The following is a 9,522-nucleotide window of genomic DNA, read 5'->3' as shown; positions in this document are numbered from 1 at the left end:
ATTACAAGAAATCTACAAGAATTTACATGTTTTGACCTACAGTTGACTTTTGGTCAACTGTTGACTTTTTGGTCAAGTAGTTGACCAAAGTCAACTAATCATATCCTAAACCCTGGGACCTACTTCCTACTCCAATTTTCATTCATGGCCATCTTGTCATCTTCATAAAATTGTCTTCATGTCACATATAAGCTTTAGGTTGCAAAATATCCTTGTGCGCCAATACCTCAACTTGTACCTACATCATCTCTGTTTTAGACCTTCATGATTTTCTCATCCCACAATGTGCCATCTCTGTAAAATCACACAATGCACAATTAGAATTTATGCTCATACCTTAACACATTACCCTATGAAACTCAATTCAATTAACCAACTTCAGTAATTACAATAATTAGCATCCAATTGTTCATAAAAATACCTAATTTAGACTCTATTCAGTCAACATTAATGAGTACTTGTTCTTTCAAATAGCATAACATATTTGATGACAGTTTGTCATTACATGATTTTTTTGAGTATTTGTGATGGATTCGATGAAATATCAAGTTCAAAATGAGCTAAATGTGAAGAAGTATGAAGAAAATGAAAAAGTTGAAGAAACAGAGCGAAACTAAGAATCAGGAAGAAATTGTGAAGAAATAAGCAATTTTCAGCATAATTTACATCTTGACGTCTGTTTAGTAAATTGGTCATATATGGAGTTTCGTAACTCGTTCTGACTTGTTTTTTTTTTGTTGCAAAATAAAGTTAAGAGAATTATCCTCGTTATGGAAAATCACAGGTGGTGATGGAAAGCATCGCGCACGCGATGCCACATGTTCAAAATCGTGTGCACAATGGAATAATGACGCGCACAATGTTACTTTTTTGGACCTTTTTCTGACGTGTTTTTGATCCATTATGACTGCTTTAAAAGGGGATTTTTTTCACTTTTTAAAGGGGTGAGCAAGGTTTATGAAAATTGAAGATTGAAGCATGAATTAGAGAGCACAATGGGTGATTTTTGAAGCATTTGAAGCCATTTGATGACATTTCTTCAAGGCACTTCTTATGTTATCTTTGTCTATCAATTATGGTATTTTTAATTGCACTATGAGTAACTAAATTCTTCTAGGTTAGATTTTGTTAGAATGAACCTATTTCTATATTGTTGGATTCCATGTTGATTTGACCATTGTATGAACCTATTGATATATAATTTTATTTAATTGCTTCTTGTTCTTAATGCCTTTTATTTGAGATACTTTGTTAATCTGATATTGGACACATAAGGATTACTGATCCTTAGTCTATATGTTGGACCTAGGGAAATTGTTCTACTTACACTGGTTGAATAGGGATAGGAGATCCCGAGTAGTGGCATAAGGAATTAACATTATGTACATCACCTAATCTTGCTTACGCTGGTGGACTAGGAATATGAAGCTTCGAGTAATTATTAGTGATTTATTTCGTGAGGGATGAGTTATAACGGTTTTGGTAACTCGTCGTGAGATTATAAGGATAAGATCATTCATACAAGGCATCATACACAACAAGAGAGGATAAAGGGATTCGATACACAACCTGACCGTCTTAATATTTCTGTTTAAAATCTCGTATTTTATTTTACTTTATGAAACCTCAACCCCCCGCCCCCATTTAGTGTTTCCTTTTATATTGCACAACTGTTGGTTGTTTGAAGACAGTCCTTGTAGGTTCAATCTTTTTATTACCGCGACACAATCGATACACTTGTTGAGAAGCCATCATGTTTTTTGCGTCGTTGTTGGGGACTGTTGATATTTCAACAAGGCAAAATTTGTGCAACTTTTAATATATATATATATATATATATATATATATATATATATATATATATATATATATATATATATATATATTTGTTTTTAGTTGTAAATATTTTTTGTAATTAGTTATTTTTGTTGCTTCTTAAATTTTGTTTCCTATTCTTTCTCTTTTTAGTTTTATTTTTGTTTAATTTGTTTAATCTAGTGCAGTGCTACTAAGGTATTTTTTTTATATGCAGGGTCAAGATAGTCATGCAAGATGACGTCTATACTACATTTGCAAAATTTGAAGCTTTTACAAAGGAACTTGCAACCAAATATTCCATTGTTTACTTTTCCTTCTTATGAGAGTATTTGTACAATTGCTATTTTTTAGAATTTGAATTATTTTTGATTTAATCTATTGGTTTAATAAATACACATTGAGACACTTGTTTGTGCTAAACTCCGAGCCTTTTCAAACTAACTAGTATATCATGTTTATATTATTTTCTAACCACTTTGAGCCTAAGCGCTTTCTTTCAGTGACATAGCCACAATAATTAGCAATTGACTTGAAAGATTAAATTTTTCCATCCTCTTTTTGGAGTTAGGTAGAAAATTTAGTTCCTTAGTCATATGCAAAAGAATAAGTTTGTGGTTGCTCTTGAAAGTGAGCAAAGTTTAAGTTTGGGATTGGTATACTAGAGATTTTGGTCAAAAATTCAAAAATAAAAATGAGAAAATGAAGAAGTTAAAGCAACTTCTTCAAAAAAAATGAGAAAAGCAACGTTTAGGACCATAAAATATTAATCTCTAGTACCAAAGTAATTAAGCAAGCGTTGATATGAAAAGGAATTTGGTAAAATAAGGAAAACTAGGTACCTAACTCCAAATGTTTAAGTCTACTATCCCAAATTATCATACCTTGACATAAGCCCCATTACAACCTTGGAAGACCTCAGAAAGTGTGTGTTTAGATGACTTTGATTAATTTTATTATAAATTTTATAAACTTATGGTAAAATGCTTTTGTACATTGATAGTGTGATTACCATGTCAATTCGAGTGAAAAATTATTGACGTGAGAGACAAGCTGAGTACTTGTTGTGTTGGAAGAAGTTTTCCAAATTTGCTCAATTCAAGTCGGGAACTAGAATGATGATCAGGTAACACAATTGGTGATGTTCATTCGTTATTATTGTAATTTGTTTTTCTGTTTGAAATGTGTAGTTGCAGACGAGTTACTTGAGGACAAACAATAATTCTAGTTTGGGCTTGTGGTTACACTTTGTCATTACATGATTTTTATGAGTATTTGCAATGAATTTAATAAAATCCCAAATTAAAGATAAGCTAAATATGAATAATTATTAATAATGAAGTAGTCTAAGAAACAGGGCGAAACCAAGAAATCAGGAAGAAATTGTGAAGAAACGAGCAATTTTCAGTATAATTTACATCTTGACGTATGCCCAGTAAACTGGTCATACATGGAGTTCCCTAACTTGTTTTGATGTGTTTTATTTTTATTTTAAAAATGAAGCTAAGAGAATCTACATTCTGAAATAATCTCACGCGCGACATAAAGTATCACGCGTGCGATGCAACATGTTCAAAATCACGTGCACGATGAAATATTGACGCACATGATGGTACTTTTTTGGGCATTTTTCTAACGCGTTTCTGATCCATTTGATTGCTTTAAAAGGGGATTTTCTACACTTTTTCAAGGGGAGAGAAAGGGTTACAAAAATTTGAGATTGAAGCACGAATTAGAGAGCACAAGTGGTGATTTTTGGAGCATTTCAAGCCATTGGAGACCATTTATTCAAGGAACTTCTTATGTTATCTTTGTCTATCAATTGTGGTATTTTTAATTTCATTATGAGTAGCTAAATTCTTTTAGGTTAGGCTGTGTTAGGATGAACCTATTTCTATATTGTTGGATTCCATGTTGATTTGACCATTATATGAACCTATTGATCTATAATCTTATTTATTTGCTTCTTGTTTTTAATGTGTTTTATTGGAGATACTCTATTAATATGATATTGGACACATATGGATTACTGACCCTTAGCCTATCTGTTGTACCTAGGGAAACTGTTCTACTAATGCTTGTTAAATAGGGAAAGGAGACCCCAAATTGTGGCATAGGGAATTAACGTTATGTACATCGCCTAATCTTGCTTACGCTGGGGGACTAGGAATAAGAAGATCCAAGTAATGATTAGTGAGTTATTTCGTGAGGGATCAGTTATAAAAGTTTTGTTAATTCTCCGTGAGATTATAAGGATAAGATTGATACAAGGCATTATACATCAACAAGAGAGGATAAGGGATTTCGATATACAACCTGATTGTCTTAATATTTCTATTTAAAAACTTGTATTTTATTTTCCATTATGAAACCTGAAAAAAACCCCATTTACTATTTTCTTTTATATTGCATAATTATTGGCTTATTCGAAAGCAATCCTTGTGGGTTTGATCTTTTTATTACTGAGATATTGAAGCTACGCAAAAAATAGCCGAGCGTATCGCACGCTTGAAGATACAGCAGAGTCACCATCAAACTTTATTTATTTCCTAAGGAAAGGGAAAATATCGATAAAACCCAGGGGAAAAGAAAATGGGTAAGGAAGTCAGTTATGCCAGGGGAATGTATTAGCTCCCCTTACACCGTTGTACTCAATGGGAACCATTTTGATTGTTCTTTGCTCGAATGAGTGTTATTATCTAAAGATTACTTGCGAAAGGATAAAGGGAAAGAAGAAAATAATGATAAATATGCTCCCGAAGAATTCGAACCCCCGTGCCTACGTATTCTCATAGTGCAATGAGAAGGTCAGAGCTCCGTAGTTCATGGAACTAATACGGAATAAAGAAAGGGATTTGATTGGGTTGCCAAAAGGTGAAGTAAATTGCTTGAATAGAAAGAGTGTGGCATTAACCAATGTATGGTAATTATCCAAAGTGATAAAATGGCAAGTGTTGTTTGAATAGTGAAAGCATGGTATGAAACAAGGATGCTACCAAAGTTTGAGACTCTAGAAGGTAGGAAAATATGTTTGCCAGGGTTTGTACCCTACAGAGCAGAATGAGAGATAACCAGAGTCTGTAACTCTGCAGGGCTAAAATAGATGACTACCAGAGTTCGTAACTCTATAGGGAAAAAGAAAGGTAGCCCGAGTCTATACATCTACAAGGCCGAGTGCAAGGAAGCTTGCCAGATTCTGTAACTCTACAGGGGCAAGAAATATATTTCTAGAGTCTGTAACTCTAATGGGATAGATGCACAAGTGTGCCATAGTCTGTAACTATATAAAGCAGGAAAACATGAATGTCGAAGTCTGTAACTTTATAAGGCAGAATGAACTATAACCAAAGTCTGTAATTGTATATGCATGATGAAAAGAGGTCAGAGTATGTAACTCTACCATGAAATGCATATTTTCCAAAGTCTGTAACTTTTAAGGCAAAAAGCAGGGTTGCTAGAGTCTGTAACTCTATAGGGAAAAAGAGAGCTTGCCATAGTCTATGACTATACATGGAAAGGAATAAGAATGCCAAAGTCTGTAACTTTATAGGCAAGGAAAAAAGGATGCTAAAGTTTGTAGCTGTATGGGCAAAGGAAAGAAGATACCAAAGTCTATAACTGTATAGGAAAAGGAAAAAAGATGCCAAAGTCTATAACTGTATAGGCAATGCATGAAGCAATTGATTCTGAGATGGGGTTTGACCATGAGGTGATTAACCCAAAAGAGGTATGAATATCAAGGAGGTAAGTATGATACTAGATCCAAAGAGGAGAGTGTAGTTAATGAAGCAATGGTATTGCAGTGTTGAAGCAGACTTGTCAGTTGTTTGATTCGAATTGCACTAAAGTCTATGAAAGAAAGAAAATACTTTAAGAAATTAGGGCCTACGCCCCGTACTCAAAGATACTCTAGACAAGGATAGGAATGCTCACTCTCATCATTCTTCGTTGCTTAAGGCTCGTGGTGTGTAACTCTCATCATGATTAAGAAGTGTTGAAGAAGATCCTATTTATTGATCCTGATGATGCAATGTTGCTTGTTGTAGGAGGAGACTTGACAATCATTTAATTCGAATTGTACTAAAGTATATGAGTAGATGAGAATACTTTAAGTAATTGGGTCGTTCGTCCCGTACCCAAAGATATTCAGAATGAGGATATGAATGCTCCCTCTCACCCACTCTCTACTACTTAAGGCTTATGGCACACAATTTGAATTGTGATTGACAAGTGTTGACACACCTTTGTTGTGCTGGAATAATAGTCTAGTATGTCTGTAATGCTTGACTTGTATTGACTTGAAGTCTGAAGCCTTTATCTTGAATTGATGTCTTGATATCCAATGCAGCTTCAATACAAGGGACTTGCCTTATCAAGTGATCAAGGGTCTTTTAATCACTTGAATAGGCTTAGGGAATAAGCACAAATCAAAGGATTTGGTTGACCAAAGTGAATTTTGATCAAGTCAATTAGTGGGGATGAAAATCAATTATGAACTATATACAATGGATTGGTGGTTTAAAAATCCTAATGAATTAATCAAATCATGCTAATCTTGATTCTAAAAATTAACCTAAAATTAAGGGAACATGTGAATGATATATTGATTATCAATTAACTACAAGGATTAAACCTAAAAAGAAATTAAAATCCTAATTAACATGGTAAACATGATTATATCCAATTAAATTCCAAAAAAACAAGAAAACAATTATCATTTATTCTAAAAACTAAAACTATATTAATTCTAACAATGTGTATTAAAAAATTAATGAGTTTTTACTATTCAAAATATGAATGATAAAAATTATTATGAAAAAAACAATTAAAAAAAACAAAAGATAAGAGTTAAAAATAGGGGGGTTTGCTGAATATAAAGTGTGCAAAGAGCAATGAACGCATGGTCAAAAATAAGGCCCATTTGCCATTCAACTTGTGAAATCAGGGAGGTGTGCAATGAAATGAGGCTGCCAAAAGCAAAATTTTGGGCTTAAGGGGAGTTAGTGAGCCCAAAACGAAATTGTGAAGGAAAGAGAGACTCAGCTCGAGAATGAGCACGTGTTAAACGTTTTTCACATTCTCCTTATGCTCAGTCCATCATCACCTAATATCATCCTCCTCCACCGCGTCGGGGCTCACCACTGGTGGTGGTGGAACATCAAACATCAAAACCAGATACACCAATTCAATCCATTTTTCATGCGCTAATAGAATCCCACACTGAGTTCATCTGAAACCTCCTAAGTTTTCCAAATCGTGCCAAACCTCTTATGAAACCTAACCATGAAACTAAAAATTAAATGATTGAATGAAGGAATCAAAGTCCCTAAGGTTAGAGATTTGATTCCTCCACCCCTATGATACATGGTGGTAACAAGAATGAAGCCAAATGGTGAAGAAAATGCACCTACCTTCCGGAGAAGAAGGCTGCTTAGATCGGATCAAATGGAGATATATGAACAAGTTCAGGTACGAATCTTCGATATAAATTCCTCCTTCTGCTACTCTAATTCCTCTTCTTCTTAGCTTTGACTCTTCTTCTTCTTGCGTGCCTTGAGTTCCTTCTCCTTCCGTGTGCTCTGAGAGTGGAAGAGTGGAGTGTAGAGTGTGCGATTGAGAGAAAGTTGAGGTGTAAGATTTAGGGAGAATTGAGATTGAAAGAGAATGCATGATTTTTGTTTTTTGAGCGAATGAAAGGGTGATAGAAAATTGAAGGGTGATGAACTATTTATAGGAGAGAGATAGATTTAACAAATCAAACTCTATAAATTATCAAAGTGGAAAGTTAGTTAGAGGTTCTAACTCTGTTAATCATTGATAGTCATGATTTTCAGTTAGGGATCATTTTTCTGTTACACTCAATTTTCTGCAGTTAAATCACAATGTTTTATGTTAGTTGTATTAGGTGTTAGTTATTGTTAGTTAGTGAATCAAATAAGGATTGGCTATTGCAGGTGATTTGTATCAAAGTTATGTGGAATTGTGTTGATGATCTGCTGAACATGTTGCAGGTTATGTTTCAATGTGTCTTGTTTGGAAAATTGCAGGTTTTGCAAGTGACTGGTTGTGGTTTTGACTCAGTTGTAATTTGTTATTGTTAGAACTTAAGTTAAGTTAGGTCAGGTGGTGATTGATTATAGTTCAACTGACTGCAACCGGTTTTGGTGTAAGGCATGGCTTGTTTGGAAACTGCAAGTTGTAGGTGACCTGTTGGACTTGGTGAAATCAGGTTTCTTCACTTTTTTCTTGCATGATAATTGTTGTTACATATTGGTGAGGGTATGTATTATGGTTAGGACTATTATGTGATGTTTGTAATATGGTTTAAATAAGGTATTGTAAAAAACCAGGTTCCATTTTCTGTGGAACCCATGGCTGCTTAGGTTAGGACCGTTATGAGATGTTTGTAATGTGGTTGAAATAAGGTCTTGTAAAAAATGGCTGCAACATTAATTTTGTGTACTGAATTATGTTGATAACACTTGGTGTAATCTCTGCTGAAATAAATGCATTGCCTGCTCAATGTTTGATCCAATGAAACTTGCATTGCCATGTTGACATGTCAGCTTCTAGTGTAGGAAAGTTATTTGCCTTGACTTTAGATTGATGACCATTAGTGAATGATGATAATGATGCATGGATTGTTTAATGAATGTTCATACTCTACAATGTATGCTTGTTTGAATGATGTATGTACGTATGCTTGAATGCATGGCTGTTGGCTTGACAATTGGACATTCAAGGCATGGCAAGAAGCAATATTTGGTGCAAAAGTGAGGTTTTCTTGCTCATGAAGAAATTGATCATGGAATCACATGGAAGGATGCAATAGTGAAGATTCAATATACATTAGGGTTTAGGAGATAAAAAAATAGGTTTGTTGACTTTGGTGAACTGGTTGACCAAAAGTCAACTTTTGGCAAACAATGTATTTTTTTTTGTATTTCTTTTGTATGGACAATGTAAAATTACACTTGAATGTATGAAAAAGATTTTTGAATAGAAATGGTTCAAAGAACAAGAAATGCCTTACTTTCTATGTTAGAATCAATCTTGAAATGAATCATGAATGGACTAATGGATTAAATTATCGAAGAACTATGAATGTACATGGGCCAATGGACTAGGATAATGCACATTGAATCAAATATTTATGGACCAAGAATGCAACTTGAATCATATGTTAATGTACTAAGGATGCATAATGAACAATGAGAACAATGGACTAGAATGTACTATGAAATAATGAGACCAATAGACTAGGAGATCATGAGCCAATGAACCATGAAGCAAAGACCAAGAAATTTTAATGCAGCATAGGCCTAGGATCAATGGACTTGAATGGAAAAATAGAATGCAATGACATGGATGAAACCTTGAACAAGACCTTGGATCAGATGAATCTTTAATCATGTAGGCATGTAAAGCCAATGATCAACTTGATGAATGATTTCCATGAACAAATAACACACTTGATGTTTATGATGCATGACATAGTGGTCAACAACCAAATCCAATGAACTAGGGTTTTGGCTAGGTCAAGGCCAAGATGCAAGGATTTAACACAAGTGGTCCATCAATGATATGAAATGCAAGTCATATGATCCAAAGGCACATTGTTGGTGTAAGCCCTAGAGGCCAATACTTTTGGTACTTGTATCGAATTATTTATTAATAATAAAAGGATTTTTCTTTATTATGTTTGTT

General features: G+C 34.0%; 1 long non-coding RNA gene across 1 annotated transcript; it reads left to right on the top strand.

The window, feature by feature from the left end:
* The first annotated feature begins 6,835 nt into the window (after window positions 1-6,835).
* On the top strand, window positions 6,836-8,821 carry LOC127080114 (uncharacterized). Its single transcript, XR_007788007.1, has 2 exons — window positions 6,836-8,044; window positions 8,559-8,821. It is a non-coding gene; the product is annotated as an uncharacterized LOC127080114 (long non-coding RNA).
* The last annotated feature ends 701 nt before the right edge of the window (window positions 8,822-9,522 follow it).

The sequence above is a fragment of the Lathyrus oleraceus genome, chromosome 5, assembly GCF_024323335.1.
Source record: "Lathyrus oleraceus cultivar Zhongwan6 chromosome 5, CAAS_Psat_ZW6_1.0, whole genome shotgun sequence".
Lineage (NCBI taxonomy): Eukaryota > Viridiplantae > Streptophyta > Magnoliopsida > Fabales > Fabaceae > Lathyrus > Lathyrus oleraceus.
Note: the sequence above shows the minus strand (reverse complement) of the source record. Positions and strands in the feature narration are given on the sequence as shown.